The 21,892-nt window shown below is 31.4% G+C and overlaps 1 pseudogene; it reads left to right on the top strand.

Annotated features, from left to right (window-relative positions):
- Positions 1–225: 225 nt before the first annotated feature.
- On the top strand, positions 226–19,903 carry LOC25486969 (malonyl-coenzyme A:anthocyanin 3-O-glucoside-6''-O-malonyltransferase-like; annotated as a pseudogene).
- The last annotated feature ends 1,989 nt before the right edge of the window (positions 19,904–21,892 follow it).

Below are 21,892 nucleotides of genomic sequence, written 5' to 3'. Positions count from 1 at the left end.
TAAACTAACCCTAATTTCTCAACCTGTACTTGTTTCTGGCTCTCTCTCGTCTTCTCTGCACAACGTCTCGTCTCTCTCCACAGAAATCTTGTCTCCTCTCAGTAAGCCATTCGATTCGATTTTCTCTTCTTCTCCAAATTTTCATTAATTTCTGATTTTGCATCACATTAATTGTTATTAATACCAAATTTTCTTGTTATCTTTTGAGCAGAAGAGAAAAGAAGAATGGCGCCTAGGGTTTCTCTGAAAGCGAAGGGAAAGAGTTCAAAGAAGACAGCGGAAGATCGATCAGTGATCGATTCTGTGAAGGAATGGACAACTTGGGGTATGAAGAAAACAAAGGTTATTGCTCACTATGGTTTCATTCCTTTGATTATCATCATTGGTATGAATTCTGATCCAAAACCACAAATTTCTCAGCTTCTCAGCCCCGTGTAATCGATGTGCATATTTTCACTTGCTTTTCTGATGGAATATTATGGAATCAATGTGGATTTTCTCTAGTTTTTTCTTTTTATCTTTTTTGGGATAAATTTTGAAGAATTAGTGGTAGAATAAATACAATATTGAATGTTGATTCTATGTACTTGATGATGTTTAAGCTTGGTTTATCAGGTGAAAGATTGTGTACCAATGATGTTTAGTTTCTTGGTAAAAAAAAACAAAACAAAAGGATTTAGCTAATTTTATAATTGTTAATTTAGCTAATTGTTTAATTGGTAAGTTTGTGATGCAATCAACGTTGCTGCAACGCATTCAAAATTTACGGAACAAGCAGAGTAATTTTGAGTTATGGATAGGAACAATGTTTTCATTTTCGGCCTATCCATTTCCATTTTTTGGATGCGGCTGAATCTCATTCATTAGTTTTTTTAGGGGGGTCTTTCGTTAGTTTTGTTCCTCTGATACTCTTATTTTGTACATTTGATCGAGTTTATAAAACCAAGGTGTGACCGAGAGGGATAAACATGGATTAACTACAGAAGTGACTTTTTGTAGTTAACCTTCTCAGTAGTGTTGATTTTATTTTCCTGTGATCGATGAGTGCACATGAGTAAAACATTTTTGTGATCAATTTATGTGCATTAATCGGTCCCCAGGGTAATGAAATGGACACTGCTGCAATGAAATCAAATTTTTAAGAATCAGCAATATCAGACATTATGGATAAAGAGCGATGCTTTTATTTCTGATGTGATTAGTTGTAGACTGTAGTTAAAAATTCCTCCTTTCTTATGAACTTGATTCTCAGATTTTTCGGTGTAATGAGTAATGACTTCACTATTTGGCTGAAGAATAATCATGGTTGCAGAATTTTTTAGCTTTGTTTTGACTGTTATGAAGCAAATATTGAACAAAATAGCCTTTGTTGTTCTATATTTTAAAGAATTATGCATTAATAGATGTATCTAGGATGCAAATCTGTTCAAGTTTTAGAGTTTGTGTCATGGACTCGTGGTATATGATCTGGTAATAGGTATATACTACGGTAGGTACAGACAATAGTTTTCCTGGTTTTGTTTGTCATTACTCATTCATTATCTTAATATAATACATCTTATTTATCAAAATTATTGGGGATAGTTAAAACCAACATTTTTTTTTTCTTTTTTTTCCAATGATATATTTTCATTTCATCCGTGGTCACTTTTCAAACTTTTACATGATTCTGATTAGTATATGGACAGTGTTATATTTAGTGTAATTGGTCAGTGTACTTGAAATAATGAGTGAATTATGACCTATATCATATGATGGTGGTATCTCTTATTAAGCTTAGTTTTAGCATTTGATTTCTACTTGGTAGTATGTCTTCAAAATTTTAGAGGAGTATTCATGTATTTCTCTCCAAGCCAGAATGGTGTTAGTTCTCATATTGGGCATGTCTTTGATTTATGGGCTATAGCAGTCTTTTTCTGTTGTGTACTTGTGTTAGTTAGTTAGTTAAAGTTTATCTATTAGTACCTCTTTGATCAAAGTACACAACAGAAAAAACTTGTTTCAAATTTGCTTCATGAACAGTACCTCTAATGGATAAACCAATAATTTGTTTCAAATTTCTATACTATCACTTCTACTTTATCAAATTATTATTGGTGTCTGTTCAATGTTTCATAGTTAACAACAATCTGTGTCTAGCAATTTAGAAAAAGAAACAATATAAGCTTTGCAACTGCAGCTGTGAAATATCTAATTTATCCTTTGTTTTGTAATTGTAAGCGTTGAATAGGGAGCTCATAAGAAAATACACTACACTTATGATACCTTGGAATCCAAGTTTTGAATATAGCAGAACTGAACACTTTGATTGGTTGATTTTATGCAAATAACTCTACAAAAGTAATCTTACGTTATGATATGTATAATGTATTGCAGCCTTGCAGTCATAGATTAAACATTTAACATAGTGTCACAATTTACACAACCAGAACTATCCTAAAATGTATCCTAAAATTTGGGAACAACCCAGACGGACCTGACCTTGATTTTCGGTCAAAACATCAATATCAGACAGTTTCGATACAACCCATGTAAGCATTAGCAGAAAAAAAATCTAGAAGTGTTTCTCCAGCAGCTTCAGCTATTGATCAACAAGCAGTAGCCCTCCCCTCTTTTTCTCCACAAACTCTGATATCATCGAGTGTCAAATGCCTCTTTAGCCACTGCAGATGACAACGCTTCCATGTATGACATCCCTTTTTTGTTAGAGTGAGCATTCATTGGCTTAAAAATCACAAACGTCAAAAACTTGTTGATTCTGCTGCTGATATTCTTGTTGTCTGGACAGTTTTGCCTCATCTGACTAAGGAAATCAAGAAGTATATACTCAGATCCGGTTGCCTTGTTCCTTGAATGTGTAAATCCTTTGTCGAATGAAAACACGTCCGACTTTGAATGTGTCCTCCAGCAATACCTCATTAGTCATGTTCAAGGTTTTTAAAAAAATAAATATATATGCGACCGTGATCTGAGCTATGACATCATGGTTTTTGATGTCTCTCCAACTGCAATTGAGGCCACATCAGGCACAATGCTTCATGATATCAAATCTGAGACACTTCGTCATATTATATTCATGGATGGATAAGATTGCAAACCAATACAAATGGGAGAAAAGGAAAATGCATAATTGTAAAGTAAATATTTTCACCAGGTCTTGGAATTTGATCAGTTGCATCCTCAAAAAAGTACAATCAATGGTTATCGAGTTTGCATGTTAAAAATGGATAGAAATGCCCATGTTTAACAACGCATGTTTTTTAATATTTCTTACAAAACTTCTTTGCTATATAGTAGATGAAATCAATTATGTTGAACTTATATTCACCTCATCAGTTGTACCAACCTTTGAAATTGAACTTGCACCGGAGTCCCTGGGTCCTTTAAGTTTCACGTTTGTTTCAGATAGGTCCTTTAAGTTTCTAAGGTTTTAGATAGGTCTTTTAAGTTTGGAGTTTGTTTCAGATATGTCCTTTAAGTTTCTAAGGTTTCAGATAGTTCTTTAAGTTTCGAGTTTGTTTCAGATAGATCCTTTCTATCAACATCCGTTAAGTCAAAGTTGATTTGATAGAAATGACCAATCTAAAACAAACTCGAAACTTAAAGGACCTATCTAAAACCTTAGAAACTTAAAAGGACATATCCGAAACAAACTTCAAACTTAAAGGACATATCTAAAACCTTAGAAATTTAAAGACCTATTTGAAACAAACGTAAAACTTAAAGGACCCATTGAGGTATTTAACCTATTTTAATTAAAGAAAACCAACGAGAAATAGAGATTTATTTATGCAGTAACTATGGCATAAATGATAAAAATTTAGGATATCTATTATTCACTATTTCATAAAATTGAAGTAATGACCCAATTCTAAGTCGATACAGCCTATAAACTCAATATATCAGAAAGTGCTTCACAGATGGAGAAAAACATCTGAAGAAAAGAAATATCAAAACCCCAATAGGAACAAAAATAACAAATGTAACAATCACTCCAAAACAAAACACAAAAATAAAAACACTCGAATTCAGACAATAAAAACACTTAATTAATGATATCATATGCTTTTTTTTACCCATTCAAAGATGCATATTGAATGCTCTCTCCGTTCCAAATTGTATGTCACTTTAGAAAAAATATTTGTCCTAAATTATATGTCGCTTTACAATACCAATGAAAAATTAATGTTACTTTTGCTATTATATCCTTAACTATTTATTACTCTCTCTTCTTTCAATTCCTTCATTTATCTTTCCCATATCATTTATTGAGGACAATTTTGTAAAACAACTCATAATATCTCTTTCCCACACAATATTAATTACATTTTTTAATATGTGTGAAATGCCCAAAACGTCATACAATTTGGGACGGAGGAAGTATTTTTTAGGAACGTAAAAAATTTAATAAGACTCTTATAAACAATGAAATGATATTTTTTTTTATAAAATGATATTTTCTAAAATATAAAAAATCGGTAAATAGTTCTTTATTTAATAAAAAAAATCAAATCATTAAATTATTGATTTAGTAAGCAAGTGTACTGGTACACTTCAATTTACAAATTTACCGTAGGAACAATATAATTTAAGTGTTTATTTGATTGTGGTATAATCCAAAAGATTTACAACCAAATAAATATACTAAGAAGTTTACCGTGAATGAATTGGTAAATGCAATAAGTCCCACATCGAGTGGTTTGCAAAACAGAGAAAATGATGTTATCTATAAAACCAAAGATGGGACGTAAAAGCAAAAACATATGAAATAGATGATACCTCGCTTGCCTATGCCTATGAAAATCATCCACTTCATAGTTGAAAAATTCTAATTCAGCACGGTTAATTTTATCATATTTTTTGTTGAAAGATGCAAATCAAATTTTTGAGTATCTTTTGACTAACTTATGATGAAATTGACATTGCTGCAACAAAATAATCAAGTTTATCAGAACCCGCAAAATAAAATAGGAAAATTGACACTGCTGCAATGCAATATAATAGTTCCTACTTAGTATAGGTTCATTCTCATAATTTAGTTCTCAGATTTTTATGTGTAATGACTTCACTATTTGGCTGAAGAATACTTATGATTGCAGAATTTATAGCTTTGTTTGTCTGTTGTGAAGCAAACATTGAACCAAGTTCCTCAAAACTCTTATTTGAATGCTTTTAGTAGCGTGTCTGTTAATTTTATAAGTAGAGATTTGAATGTCCTAGCTTATAGGCTTGTTGGTCATGCTATGCAAGTTGGATGTAAGTCTTGGATGGGTTATGCCTTTCCCTTAGATGAACATTAATGGATATAGAAAGGTTTAACATGGAAAAAATATGTTATGTGAACAGCATAAAAGGGATAATTTTATTGAATGATAACCATCATATTTATACATAAAGAAAAGCCTAAAATAATGCATAAAGAAACTACTATTTGAAAACTAAATACCTAAAAAGCTGGTAACAAATAGAGCATATCAGAGAGTTCCTAACAATAACATAAAAAGATAATAGATCCTAAAAATTAGGAACTTAAATCAGTAGTTTCATAGTCATCCAGTCAACAAACATACTGTTTGTTGTAACTCTTCTGCTGATATTTGAATGATGCAGTTTGAATTTAAAAAAAAAAAGGGATGCAAATCTGATCATAATTTAGAGTTTGTGTCATGGACTCGTGATATATGATCTGTTAATACATCTTAATAGATGTATTTAAGGATGCAAATCCCTGGTTTTGTTTATCATTACTCGTTCATTATCTTAATATAATACATCCTATTTATCAAAACTAACATTTTTTACTTTTTTCCAATCATATCGTTTTATTTCATTTGGGGTCACATTGTGTGATTGGTCATACAATGTACTTGAAATAATGTGTGAATTATGGGCTATTGCATATGATGGTAATTCTTATCGAAGCTTAGTTTTAGTATTTGATTTCGACTTAGTATGTTTTCAAAATTCTCTTGGAATATTCATGTAGTTCTTTCCAAACCAGAATGGTGTTAGTCCTCATATTAGGCATGTCTTTGAACTATGGGTTATACCATGTTTTTTCTGTTGTGTTAGTAAAAGTTTTTCTATTAGTACCCTCTTTAATTGAGTTTTTAGCTGTAGTTAACATGCTTCTATTTTGATAGTTCACGGATTTACCAATGCTTAAAACTCAAACATTTGAAAACCAATCAATACATTTGTTCACAGACTTGATTTAAACCAACCATATGCTACATTTTGAAGGTGTGCTCAAGCATCTGACATGGCATGGACACTTCGGATTATGTACAATCACTTTTTTTTTCTTCTTCAAATTATTATGGGCTTCTATGTCGGTGCTTTCAAGTTAACAATCTTTATTCTAGAAATTTAGAAAAATAAGACGTTATAAGCTTTGCATCCACGGTTGTGAATTATGATATAACATATGATATATCTAAGAAGCATTCCAAGATCTGTAATTGTAAGAGTTGAATAGGGAGCTGATAAGAAAATACACTTTGATACCTTCAAATCCAAGTTTAATATAGCAGAGTTGAATACTTTGATTTGTTTATTTTATGCAAAAGACTCTATTCAAAAAGAATTCTATACAAAAGTAATCTTACATCAGGCTATTTATTGCAGCCTTGCAGTTATAAATTTGTCTGAGACATTTTCATTGAAGAGTGAATAAATTTTCTATATACTAAATTGTACAACAAACAATGCTTAAAGAATGAAATATATCAACCAATTCAGTTAGGAACTTATAATTTGTCGAATAAAATCATAACTGATTTTGCGAATGTTGTGTCCTTTCGATTAATGTACATATATAATATAACAAGAGACAAAATAAACCAAAGAAAGTGAGTTATTAGACAATCAATATCAGAATTGAACCATTAATCCTTTTGGTACAGATTGATTCTCCTTTTCACTATACATACATACATAAGTTCATTTTTGTTATTTGATTATGATGCCACTACCTACCTTGAGGGCATTGTTGGAATCTTCAGGGAGAAGAATGTTGAGAAGAAAGAAAGTGCAAATTGACCGACAACTATAAAGTGAGAGTGAGTACACTCTTTAAACTAATAAGTTAAGTCCCACATCGGGTGGTTTGTGAAACAGAGAAAATAAACTTATCTATAAAACCAACTTGTGATGATTATACAAGTTACAGTGAATCGAGGACACTTTATTGAAACTTAATTACATTATTCTCATTCATGTAAAATCTCGTTACCAACATTGTTTATGTTTCAAAGCTGTTTTTTGTTGTGGTACACGAGTCATCGTTGTCATTGTATCTTCGGGCACTGGTTAAGCATACAAATAAAGGAAATTCTAACCATAAAAGAAAGTTTTGTTGACTTATTTATGGATTAATTAAACAATTTTCAATGTAATAATTAATATATAATTTTTCTTTTTATTATCCTTAATCCGTGCCCTGGGGGCACCAGTTAACCTTTCCTTAAAATAATAAACAATCGTTGCTATGCAAATCAAAATTATTTGTCATATCTAGTGAAATAACATTTGGGATTTAAGGTTGTAATACACATATTAAGAAATGACATTTTTACTAGTCTCGTTAACTATTGATGCACGATACTTTAAAGTTGTGTGTGTAGTAATAATCAAGAGGTATTATTGGAAAAAGGTAATTAATAGTTTTTTTTTTTTTTTTGCCTCAAATTAATTAATATTATATTGAAAATTGAGAATACCATTCATTTTAAAACAAATTATGTGTTAAAGTGACTCATTTTAAAAGGAATGGAGTACTATCTTGTATTGAATAAATTGTACTTCCTTGGTTCACGATACAAGCATAATTTTTTTTTGGCAATACTTTTTACCGTATTTTTATCTATGCAAGGTCAACTATATTAAAAACATAAATAAATATTAAAAACATAATACTTTTTTTTTTTTAAGAAAAAACATAATTAAAAACATAATACTTTGATTTGTTTATTTTATGCAAATAACTCTATTCAGAAAGAATTCCATACAAAAGATATTTATTGCAGCCTTGCAGTCATAGACCAAACATTTAACAGTGTCACACCTTACACAACCAAAACTATCCTATAATGTGTCCGAGACATTTACATAGAAGATTAAACACAATTTTTATATTGCGACTATCAAATAATGCTTAAAGAATTAAATATATCAACCAACTCAGTTAAGAACTTATAATTTGGGAACAATTCAGACGAACCTGACCTTGATTTCCAGTCAAAACATCAAGATTAGACAATTTGAACTCCAACACCACCCTTGCAAAATCCATCCGAAAGGTTGATCCGTCATCGGAAGCATTAGCAGAAATCAACCTAGCACTGCTCTCTCCAGCCATCAGCTGTTGATTAGCGAACAGTAGCCCTCCCCTCTTCCTCTTAATAAACTCGGATATCATCAAGTGTCAAATGATGCTTAAGATGACACTGCAGATGACAACGCTTGCATGCCTGACATCACTTTTATGTTAGAGTGAACAAAGTATGCGACCGGTGACAGTGTTAAAGTTACGACATCATGTTTTTTGATGTCTCTGCGTTTGTAATTGAGGCCGATACAGCCAATCTTGAAATTTTATATGCTTCTGTTGTACCGAATTAGCTTGAAATTAATGTGCATATAATATAACAGGAGACAAAAAGAGCAAAGAAGAAAGTGTGTTATTAGACAACCAATATCCTAATTGAACCATTGATCAAGTTATTAACTTGGTCTTATGGCTGCAACTTGATTTTCCTTTTCACTATACTTGCAAACTTAGGATCGTTTTTGTTATTTGATTATAATGCCATACTATCATGCCACTGCAGTGGTTTATTAGAATCTTCAGCGAGAACAATGTTCAGAAGGAAGAAATTAAAATTTTCAAAGCAGTGCGTTGAGAAGCAACATGGTCAATAATGTGACTGTGTTCCCGTCGTCTTTCAAACCTTTGAAAGTGAATCATTAGGGAGAAGAACAAGAAGATTGAAGAGAGGGAGACTTTCAACAAGGTTGCGTTTACAAGAGTGAATGAAACACCTGTTGGGTGGGAAAAGGAAGAAGAGGGGAAATAGAAAACTTTTATAATAGTCCCACATCGGATGTTCTCTGAAACACACAATAAAGTTACTTATAAAAGCGGGGTGTGATGGAAAGGTTTTAACAAGGATTCGGTTGGGTCATCTCCCTTTTTCGTAGTCTTATTTTGTATCCCATTTCTTAGTTAAGGCGTATAAATACAAATTGTGTGCTTTAATCTTAGACATGTGATATAAAATCAAAACTGCTCTTATACAAATCAAATTTATTAGCACTAACTAAATAACATTTGAACAGAAAGAATTCAATTTTAGACTTTAAAATAGATTTTGGTATTGTAATGTGTTTTTGTTATAATTTTTTTAGCAAAGAAATTTTCAACGAAAGCTTCAAATGAAAAATCCGTTAAAATGGTTTATCTTAAAAAGTCATTCTAAGTATTTTATCATTTGATTATAATTTTTTTTTTAATACTAAGATTTTGAAAAAATCTCTAAAAATAAAAGCTATTTCAAATAGTTTTTCATAAAAAATTATTTTTGAAAGATGTCATTTTGAAGAAATATGTGATTTATACCATGTAAAATCTCGAACAATGAATATTTAAGTTAATGAATGTCAAAATCTCTTTTTTAACTTATATCAAAAAATAACTTTTACTATTTTTGACTAAATTTCAAAAAAATCCTTTTTTTTTTTTTAAATCTAAAACAAATGGACCCTAAATTATATAGATTTTTTTTTTGAAGCATCCCTAAATTATATAGATAAATAGCGGCCATTACTCTTATTTGTTATATTTTTAATTATGATGTATGCTCCAACTGGTTCGATTTTTTGCTTTAGTGGCTATTGAAGACATATATTATATCTTCACTATAAAATAAGGTATTGGATCTTTTATAAATATTAATAGAAAATAACAAAATATATAATGTATTTATATATACGTTTAAATTTTATTGTTTCATGTCCCTAACGTTATTAATATTAGACATTTTAATCCTTTAAAAAATTTCTATTTTATTTTAGTCTCTTTCATTACAAATAATATGATTCTTTAAGATATAACGTTAAGATACGTTGATCACTTAAGTTAGACACCGAAACCAAGAACTAAATTGTCTAATATTTGTAACTAAAAGCAACATTTAAAGCTTAAGGGACTAAATATGAAACAAATTTTTTTAAAGAGGCAAAACGTTCAACATTTATGACTTCAGAAATCAAAATAAAATGAAGAAAGACTTAAGTAACTAAAGGAATACCTTAAATTAACTTAAGGGGTCAAAGAGTAATTTAAACTTCTTTTCTTATACAATATTTATAATAGTATGTCATTTTGTCCCTATTGATACCAAAGCTATAAAATTTATGGCATTGAGAAAGTCTTAGAGTTAGAATTTGAATGGAAGAAGAAAACTTATTTCGACTGGCCATGGAACGTGATTTGTCGAAGTTAGCGATATTTAGTGGAATTCAATTAAACTATTTTGTTGTCGAAGACTTCATTTTCAACAAGAAGTGACATATATTATAAGACGTCGGAAGAAATCATTCAAAGTGTCGATTTATTTCAAATCTGAATAAGATATAATAAATATACAGATAACCAAAACAACTATGGAAAAATGGACATTTTACTGGGCAAGTAAGTAATATATAAGATAAAAATAACCCAAATCGAAGTTGATAGAGTAATGTATGTGCCATTTCCCAATTTTCCTTTTATTTTCGGAGCATGGAACAGCAGTGTTGTTTTCATCCTTTTGCTCAATTGATGCATACCAATGAAGCACAAACACTTCATAGATGCATACAAACACGATTGTGGTTAAATCAACAGTGCTGCAATGCAATATAACAACAGTTCCTACTTTGTTAAAGGTTCATTCTCATAATTTAATTATCAGATTTTTATGTGTAATTACTTCACTATTTGGCTGAAGAATAATCATGGTTGCTGAATTTATAGCTTTGTTCTGACTGTTCTCAAGCAAATATTGAACGAAATAGCCTCGTTTGTTATATATATATATATTAAAGAACGCTTGCATGCACGACATTCATTGGATTGGAATCACATACTCAAAAACTTGTCGATTCTGCTGCTGATAGTCTTGTTGTCTGGACAGTTTAGCCTCATCTGACTAAGAAAATCAAGAGCTATACGACAGGTCTGGTTGCGCTGTTCCTTTAAAGTTGTACAGACTTTGTCAAATCAAATCACAACTGATTTTGCCAATGTTGTGTCCTTCACATTATCAAGAAACAATGACGAAGCTACCACATCATGGTTTTTGATGTCTCTTCGTCTGCAGTTCGCGGCGCATCCACATTTTTACATCTTGTCATGGAATTGATTGAAAACCAAAACAAATGGGAGAAAAGGAAAATGCAATAAATGTAAAGTAATTAACCAAGAAAACTAGCTGTTTCTCTTGCATTGATTCGTCTAAGATTGACAAGAGGTGATGCCGGAAAGTAATGCTATCATCAGGTCTTCGAATTTGGTCAGCCGCGGCGAGAAAAGCCGATTCAGGGTATAAACTTAAAATTGGGCTAAGGATACACCCAATCTTGAAAATTCATATGCGTCTGATGTACCCCATCAGTTTGAAGTTAATGTGCATATAATATAACAGGAGACAAAAAGACCAAAGAAAGTATGTTATTAGACAACCAATATCCCAATTGAACTATTGATCAAGTTTTTGTTATACATACAAACATAACATAGGATTGCTTTTGTTATTTGATTATAATGCCACTAATCAACTTACTTGATATAAGTAAAGCTCATGTCATAATTTCTCCTTTTTAGGTTAAACATGTCACGACCCACCTTTGAGCCATGACCAGTGCACAGGCTAACAACAACTCATGATAAATTTAGCCCGGCAAGCCTAATAAACTATAACACTTACACCTTTTTTAAATACCGAAATTTTGGTAATGACTCACAAACTTTCAAGACATTTCAAAATGCAAGTTTATTATCACAAAGTATATAAAATAAACTATAACACTTAAACCTTTCTAAAATACCAAAATTTTGGTAATGACTCACAAACTTCCAAGACATTTCAAAATGCAAATTTATTATCACAAAGTATATAAAATTTATCTCATTATTTATATATAGACTTTAATGAAAAGAACAACTATTATCTCAATAGTTACATCATAAATAAATCATAAAAATGGTCAAGATAGAGATCTACCGCATAGCATAGGTGTTTTTCCTAGACAAGAAAACTCCAAGAGATTTAATCCTTTGCAAACTCTGACTCTAAAAAAAATGAAATCAAAGAAATGGTGAGTCACAAGAATTCAATGGGGTCATAACAAACAAAGTGGACATAATGGACAAGTGAAGTTTTCACCGGTCTTTATCCAAACAATTTTTAAATGAGAAATAATGTGCAAATTCTTTCACCTCCTTCAAATCTCTCCCCATCTCCATAACTTGGGGGCATTGTTTGAATCTTCAGTGAGAACGAACAATGTTGAGAAGAAAAAAGTGTAAATTTGAAAATTACACGAAAGTGGTCCTAGCCGTCGTCAGAAACCCTTGAGATTACAAGAATGATGTAAAGAAACAGCTATTATGTAATTAATCCATTATCAATTTATCATAAGTGTTAGTTTTTTTCTCTCTTCTTTTTTAACAAAAAACAAAAAAACAAACATTGATTTAAATTTGCTTTTAAATCATAGCCCAAATCCTTTAAGTTTTTAACTTTTAAGTTTTTTAAGTTTTAAGTAAGTCCTTATTACCCTTTTAACGATCTATTTGAAACTTAAAAACTTAAAGCACTACAAATAGGTGCATTAAATTAACAACTTAAAGGAACAATAGAGTAAGATGTTTATAGCATTTTATTAATAACAATAGAGTTAATACAATCGGGTACATCAAAATAAACTATGAGACTAGCGAATAATGTGGCTTCACCAGCAAGAACATGAGCCGCCACATTTGTTGGCTGTCGACTAAACTTCACCCCAAGAGTTTGTAAAAGATGAGGAAAAGAGATTCCAGTATGTTGTAATGACGTAACCGAACTTTGTAACATCATAACAAGAGAGTTGAAAGTATCAACTTTACCTTTGAGTCAACCACAAAATCGACCCTATCGAATTGCATATCCGCCAACCATTGCAACATATGTAGTAATCCAAGGGCTTCACCAATGTCAACCGGGTATTTTGTGGAGAAGCTCAAAGTTTGAGCAATCACATCCATCTTTCAGGTAGTCTCAATCCATTCTATCATAAGTCTTATAGTAAGCAACATTGTCTTATTTCTTTGTTCTGTAACTTAATAATCATATGACATCTCAACGATAACAAAAGAGGAACATTTATTAAATGAGTATCTCCTTAAATCTTTCAAGACCTTAGATTTAAGTTTTTGAATTGGGAAGGAGAAAGCCATCCTCTCCAGCATCATACCATTTTCAATAAAAAGTTTGACTAAAATCAGTTCATGCTCCTCTCCATTAGCTTTTCCAAATTATTATGACTATGATGTGTATATGGACAGTACTAGTGTCATTGGTAAGAATGTACTTGAAATAATGTGTGAATTATGGAGCTATAGCATATGATGGCATCTCTTATTAAAGCATAGTTTTAGTATTTGATTTCTAATATGAGGAATATTGATGTAGTTCTTTCCAAACCAGAATGGTGTTAGTCCTCATATTAGGCATGTCTTTGAACTATGGGCTATAGCATGCTTTTTCTGTCATGTTAGAAAATCCTTTTCAATTGGTATAGAATCATGGTGATAGCAGCATGTCTATACAAAACAAATCTTACATTAAACACAGTGCCACAATTTACATGACCAAAAGTATCCCAAAATGTGTGAGATATTTACATAGAAGAAGAGTAAACAAATTTTCTATATACCAAATTGTACAACAAAGAATGCTTTAATAATGAAATATATCAACCAACGCAGTTCAGAACTTATAATTTGGGAACAATTCAGATGAACCTGACCTTGATTTCCAGTCAAAACATCAACATTAGACAATTTCAACACCACCCTTGCAAAGCATTAGCAGAAACCAATGTAGAACTGTTCTCTCCAGCAAGCCATCAGTTGTTGATCAGCGAAAGGTACAAAAAACTCTGATAGTAGCTAGAGAGTGTCAAATGACATTGATTTCCAGTCAAAACATCAACATTCAGACGAACCTGACACTGCAGATGACAACACTTGCATGAATGACATTCCGTTGCTGTTAGCGTGAACATTCATTGGGTTCGAAATCACTAACGTCGAAAACTTGTTGATTGTGCTATTGATATTCTTGTTGTCTTGACAGTTTTGCCTCATCTTACTAAGCAAATCAAGAAGTATACTCAGGTCTGGTTGCGCTGTTCCTTGAAAGATGTACAGTCTTCGTCGAATGAAATCACATTAGTCATATTCAAGGTCTGGTTGCATCATGTTTTTTGATGTCTTTGTGTCTGCAATTGTACAGGTCGCAGTGCGTCTGTGTTTTAACATTTTGTCGTATTATATTCATGACTAAGATCGATAACCAATGCAAATGGGAGAAAAGTTATCAACCAAGAGTGGCTAAGATTGAAGAGGTGGACCCTGCGAGTAATGTTATCATCAGTTGCAGCAAGAGAAGCCGATTCCGGGTATAAACACACTAGATGCCACTACTTACAACCTTGAGGGCATTGTTGGAATCTTCAGGGAGAAGAATGTTGAGAAGAAAGAAAGTGCAAATTGACAGACAACTATAGAGTGAGAGTGAGTACACTCTTCAAAATAATAAGATAAGTCCCACATCGGGTGTTTTGTGGAACAGAGAAAATAAACTTATTTATAAAACCAATGTGTGATAGATAAGGTCAAGTAAATTTTAAGTTTTCCTTCCCAACATTGTTTATTTTTTCAGATTCAATTTCGGTTGCGGTACACAAATCTTTGTCTATGTATCCAACAACCGAAATGGTTTTCAAATAATCAACATTGTTTCTATGCAAATCAAAATTATTTGTCATACTCATACCTAGTGAAATAATTTTGGGATTAGAGTTTTTTCTTGTGAAATACTCCATTCAACATTTATTATTTTTTTTCACTATTATACTCTTATTTATAGAATTTCATCCAATTTAATTATTCTATTAACTACAATTAATAAAGCTGTACTAGTAAATGCAACTAATTTTACCCTTGAAATCAACATAATTAATCATTTTTTAAATACTCGTGCACAAACCGACTAATATTTGTGAGACGGAGGGAGTAACTTTTGGGATGACAGTTTTTTCTCTCTTTCATAATTATTTGTTTGCCGTTTTGGTGTTAAAAAAAATGGAAAATGTTAATGAGCACCATATGCACTCTTTAAAATTTGAGTAATTAATGTATTAAAAATTGAAATATTTAATTTTTTTATAAAATAAATTTTTAGTTTGACATATTTAAGAAGTGTCCTGGGACAGTCGTGAACATGACCTGAAAGAAATTTACATATTTGTTCCCTTTATTTTTATTTAATAACATAATTTTGGCTCTATTTTTTCAAACATCAATTTGGAGGACATATCAATATGCTTGAGTGGAACTCATGTCACAATTTGTTCTTTTTAAATTAAACAAAACATCATTTTCAATAACATTTTTTATTTTACCATTTAATAAATGGGGTTTCTACAATTCACTCGCATATTAAAGTGTATTGGTGCACTTCCTTCTTGATTCAATAAGTTAACAGCCATTTTCTATGAACTATTTGTCGACTTTTATCTTTAAGAAATATCATTTCATAAGAAAAAATATCATTTCATTGTTTGCAACAATCATACCAAATTTTTTTACATTTTATCCAAAAAAAAATAATCAATATTCACTACAATCTTGTAAAATTAATAAAAAAAATTAAATTTTATTTCGCCGACATTTTGGATAAATAAGATATGATTTTTTTTTTGGTGTACAAGGCTAAATAAATAAGATATAATTGTAAATGATAGAAAAAAAATTCAACATAACTTTTTTTTAACTACAATCTTGTATTGAATAAATTGTGCTTCCTCGGTTTACGATACAATCATAACTTTTTTCACAAAACTTTTTTTTAACTACAATCTTGTATTAATTTTTATCTATTTGTATTGAAAATATTTATGAATTAGAATCAAGTTTTGAGGGTGAAATTGGTTGAATAAAAATTTGAATGACCAATCGATTTAGAATTAAATGAATTGAATAGAAAAATCTGACGATTTGAATTAAAAGACTGAAAAAGTAAATTGACATGAAATTGTAAAGGCTGGAACATAAATGACTCAAAAGAAGGTAAAAACAGAAACTTAAAATAATCATTTAGCATTAGCAGAAATCAATCTAGCAGTGTTCTCTCCATCCATGAGCTGTTGATTAGCGAACAGTAGCCCTCCTTTCTTCTCTCCAGCCATCAGTTGATTGAGTGTCAAATGATGCTTCAGATGACACTGCAGACGACAACTCTTGCATGCATGACATCACTTTTCTGTTAGAGTGAACAAAGTATGTGATCGTGTTAAAGCTACGACATCATGGTTTTCGATGTCTCTGCGTTTGCAATTGAGGCCACATCAAGGATACACCCAATCTTGAAATTTCATATGCTTCTGATGTATCCCATCAGCTTGAAATTAATGTGCATATAATATAACCAATATCCCAATTGAACCATTAAGCTTTTTGGTCTTATGGCTACATCTTGATTCTCCTTTTCACTATACATACATACAAGCATAGGATCGTTTTTGTTATTTGATTATAATGCCACCAATCATGTTACGAGGAGTTAAATCTTCACTCGCCATCCCTGATGAATTCAAAAACACACTATCATGCCACTACTTGCCTTGAGTGGATTGTTGGAATCTTCAGCGAGAACAATGTTGAGAGGGAAGAAAGTTTAAACTCTAAAAGCATTGTGTTGAGAAGCGACACTGTGTCTGTCAATAACGCGAATCTGGTCCTGTCGTCGTTAAACCTTTGATAGTGAATCATTAGGGACCAGAACAAGAAGATTGAAGAGAGGGAGATTTTCAACAAAGTTGAGTTTACAAGAGTGAGGTGAAGAAGCTAACCGCAAACGAAATAGTAAACACAGTCGAAAACAACTTGGTCTTCAACGCATAGGGGAGATTGATTGAAACACCTGTTGGGAAAAGGATAAAAATAGGAAAAGGAAATAGACAGCTAATAGAATAGTCCACATCGAAAGGAAATAGACAGCTAATAGAATAGTCCCACATCGAGTGTTCTCTGAAACACACAAAATAAATTATGTATAAAATCACGGTGTGATGCAGAAGTGTAATCTAGATTGGGCTCCTTTTTAGTAGTTTTATTTAGTATCCAATGTTTTCGTGGAGGGCATAATAATCAAAGTTGTGATTAAATTGCGTGCTTGCATTGAGGACATTTGATATAAAATCAAAACTGCTGTAACATTTGGATTGATTCTGTGTTTTCTTCCAATGTATTTATGAAATTAATAAGAGTAAATTACACTCTCTTCCCTTCAAAATGCTTGAATTACACTCTTCTTTTATGTTAAAATATATATTCCTTTCCTCTCTTATTCAAAACATATTATAAAACTTTTCACTCGTCTCCCTTATGAGTAGCTTGTATTGCATTCTCCTCCTCTCTTATGATAAAATCTACACTTTACTCCCTCAATATTTTTTATTACTAATAATCTAGCAAAAAAATAATAATCTAACCTAACACACTTCGAAAAAAATAGTATTGCGGGTCTATTTTAATATAATAAAAAATTGAATACATATTTTTCACTATTTTATATTCACAATTTCATTAACATGTAGTTTTAAACCGTATTATAAAATATGAAACAACAAAAAATAAAATTAAAATATCTGAAAAATTACTAAAGACAATAAAGAATGGTTATTTAAAAGTTAATTTTATACTCTAAATTATAAAATCTATAGAAAAATATTTAAATTTAATTAATTAACATTGACATTTAAATTATAAAGAAATGAATTAAATTTTCTTAAATGGTGGTTTAAAATTAATATATATCACAAAAATATTTATTTATGTTAAAATAGATTAAACTGTAATGCATATTTAATTATTATGGGAGGGGGTTGTAATTCAAGCATCTTATAAGGGAGAGAAGTATAAACTTTACTTTTTAAGGGAGGAGAGTGTATATTTTAACATAAGAGGGAAGGGGAGTGTAATTCAATCATCTTTGAGGGAAGGGGAGCGTAATTTACTCAATTAATAATATTGAAAACAAATTATTGTTAATGATATTAAATTTGAACCCATTATCCATCTTTCAACTTTTCAACCTAAGATCGTTTTAAAAAGAAATGCTAATATAGTAAGTAGAACATGAAATAAAATACATTAAATAAAAGGTTTAAATAAGTAAAAGGTCCCTGTAAGTTAGCGCGTTTTTGGTTTTAGTCCTTGTATCTTTTTTTGTTGCGAAACAACCCTTGTATTTACTTAACCTTTTGAAATTGGTCTCTGCCGTCTATTTTCGTAAAAAAAAAAAACGCATTGCTGGATAACAGACGCATATGTGGCACATGATGAGTTGGCAACTGGTCTTAGTAGAGGGACTAAAATCAAAAACGCATTTTTACATAGGGACGAAATTAAAAAAAAACATAATCATCAAATTTTGGAATTTAAAATTCATTCTTTCCGGCTTCTTCCTTGCTCAGTTCTATCTCTCTTCTTCATTCCTTCCATGTCCACCCTCTCAAAGCTCATCAAAAACCCATTTCCTTATTGAGCAAACTCTTGTTTATTGAGCAACAACAACTTATCTTCCTTTCACATTTTTTGACTTGCATTTTGCTGGTCCAGTCTACATTAAATGAATATTTTTCGACCCTTTTGCTTATTCAACCAACCATTTTTGCAAAACAACACTTCCTTCTCTCAAAAAAATTTCTTTCTCTTACTCTTCAACATTTCTTCCCTCTTGCTGGAAATCTCATTTCTCTACCACCACGACAAAAACCGTTTATTCTCTACACCAAACAACACCTAAAAAATCTCAAATAAACTAATCACCTTGTTCCAAAATTAACACGCAAAAATAAGTTTGATGATAACATTGAAAATGACACATTCATCCTTCCATTGTTAGCTTTGCAAGTCACAGTTTTTCCTGACCATGGTATTTGCATTGGCATCACATATTGCCACGTGATGGATGATAATAGTTGCAATCATTTCATGAAATCTTGGTCTTTTATCCATCAAGGAGGAAATGTAGTTGAATTGAAGTCATTACCTTGTTTTGACAGAGAAGTTTTGAGGGACCAAAAGGACTTGAGAATGTTTTCTTCAGTGACTATTTTGCAATGAGAAAATCATGGAAGCCTAGACTCATTGCTGAAACTCAAACCACCAAAGAACATGAAGATTTTATTAAAGCAATTATTGTTTTTGGAAAAGAAGAAATTGAGGGGATGAAAAAATATGTACTGAATCAATGGAAGAAAAATGGCAACGATAAAGAAATCAACGTGCCACAATTTCTAACTAAATTTGTCGTAACTTGTGCTTTCGTTTGGTCTAGTATAGTTAAAGCAATACATAGATACGATGATGATGGCGATGATGAAGATGAATATTTTGCTCAAATACAGTTACCCAACCCCGAGGAATCCCAAGTTCATGATACTCAAGTTCAAGCTGCTACTCAAGCAAACAACACCCTGACAAATTGAATGGGATGCCATTTGGTATAAGAAAATGAGTTTTTGCTGTTAGGGCGCAAGCTATGGGAGGCTGGGCATGGAGAAATGAAGAAGAGAGAAAAAACAAAGAGAGGAAGGTGGAAAGATTGGGTTTAAAATTTCAAAAATTTGATGATTACGTTTTTTTAATTTCAGTCCTTATGTAAAAATGCGCTTTTCGTTTTAGTCCCTCTACTAAGAGCAGTTTCCATCTCATCAAGTGTCACGTATGCGACCGTTAGCCAGCAATGCTTTTTTTTTTACGGAAACTGACGACGAGGACCAATTTCAAAAAGTTAAGAAAATACAAGGGTTGTTTTCGCAACAAAAAAAGATACAGGGACTAAAACCAAAAACGCGCTAACTTACATGGACCTTTTACATATTTAAGCCTAACATATATATATATGCCCACCACTTAATTTTTTTTTTCTTTCGTGGCTATTGAATATATTATATCTTTACTATAAAATATGGTATTGGATCTTTAAAAATATTAATAGAAACTAATTTTTTTTTTTTTTTAAGAAGATAAAATGGAATTTATTCAAAACGTAAATAATCTTATCTAGCACAAGGAATGCTAGGCTAAGATACTTAAATAGCAACATATAAAGGAAAAGTGTGTCGTATATACACGGAACACTCAAACAAACACTCATACATCAAATGCAAACTTATAAGAACAAACAAAAAAAACAACCTCCACTAAGGCCCCCAAAACCAATAAAAATTAAAGAGAAATAATATTTGAACAACCATTTGCTAACAACTTTCATGACAACCTTTTTTCTCTCTCTTTTTATTGGTCAAAAATAATGGAGAGAGAAAAAGGAAGAGAGAGATTAAGAATATAATGTGAGTATGAGAGAGAAAATTGTCTAAAAGTTGTCACAAAATGGTTGTACAAGTATCATTTCTCAAAACTAAAACCCCAAGACCACAAGTCTAACTGCCCTCCAAAATAACCATCAGACCTACCAAATAACCATCACCATTTAGAAAACACATAGCTCAATTCTTGAAACAAGCTACACTCTCTAACATCACCACCACTAGCCACCACAAGCACAACCACAAAAACCAACAGCACCACCACCAAAACTACCATTAACCACCATTACTCCTCACCGAAAATCAGCACCAGCCACCACGAGTATCACCACCAAAAACCAACACCAACCACCATGAGCATCACCACCAAAAACCACCACTTTACATTCAAACTCCAAACCCAACAACAGCAAACCACATTATTTTACAAGAAAATCCAAACAGCGGCTGAAAAACTAAAGCATCTACCCATAAAACCCTCCCTCTCTAGCATCACCAACCAATAACCCTCCTTCTACAAAAAACGAAAACTGCCCCATGCTCATCATCATCACCAAAATGTCACCACCACACAAAAAACACATAAACAATCCTACTCTCAATCCACCACCAACATCCACCACCTCGCTTTCTCAACAGCAACCACAAAACGGATCTAGATCTAGATTCAAATTCGGGTCTAAAAAAAAATATTATATCTATATATACGCTTAAGTTTTTATTGTTTCATTTAGGTCCCTAAAGTTATTAATATCAGACACTTTAATCCTTTAAATTTTTTCTATTTTATTTTGGTCTCCATCGTTATAGATAATATGGTTCTTTAAGATATAACATTAAAAGACATTGGACACTTAAGTTACCAACATTAGACACTAACACCAAGAACCATATTGTCTAATGCTTGTAACTAAAAGTAACATTTAAAGCTTAAGAGACTAAAATTAACGAAATATTTTAAAGAATCAAAGCCTCCAACATAAAATCAAAATAAAACCAATGAGTTAAGGAACGAAAGGAATACCTTAAAATAACTTAATGGACGAAAGAGTAATTTAAAATTCTATTCATGTACAATATGTGTGCATCAAGGTTATTTAGTTCAGCTAGTACTTTCTTTAAGGGCATATGTGTGCATCAATACATGTATTGTGATTTTATTTGCTTTATATACTGAACTAGTTCTATATTTCGGATCACATGGTGCATTTTTTTTTTGTGGTGTCTGGGATTCGAACCTCAG

The sequence above is a fragment of the Medicago truncatula genome, chromosome 2 (assembly GCF_003473485.1).
Source record: "Medicago truncatula cultivar Jemalong A17 chromosome 2, MtrunA17r5.0-ANR, whole genome shotgun sequence".
Classification (NCBI taxonomy): Eukaryota; Viridiplantae; Streptophyta; class Magnoliopsida; order Fabales; family Fabaceae; genus Medicago; species Medicago truncatula.
The sequence above is the reverse complement of the archived record's forward strand: the minus strand, read 5'-3'. Positions and strand labels throughout refer to the sequence as shown.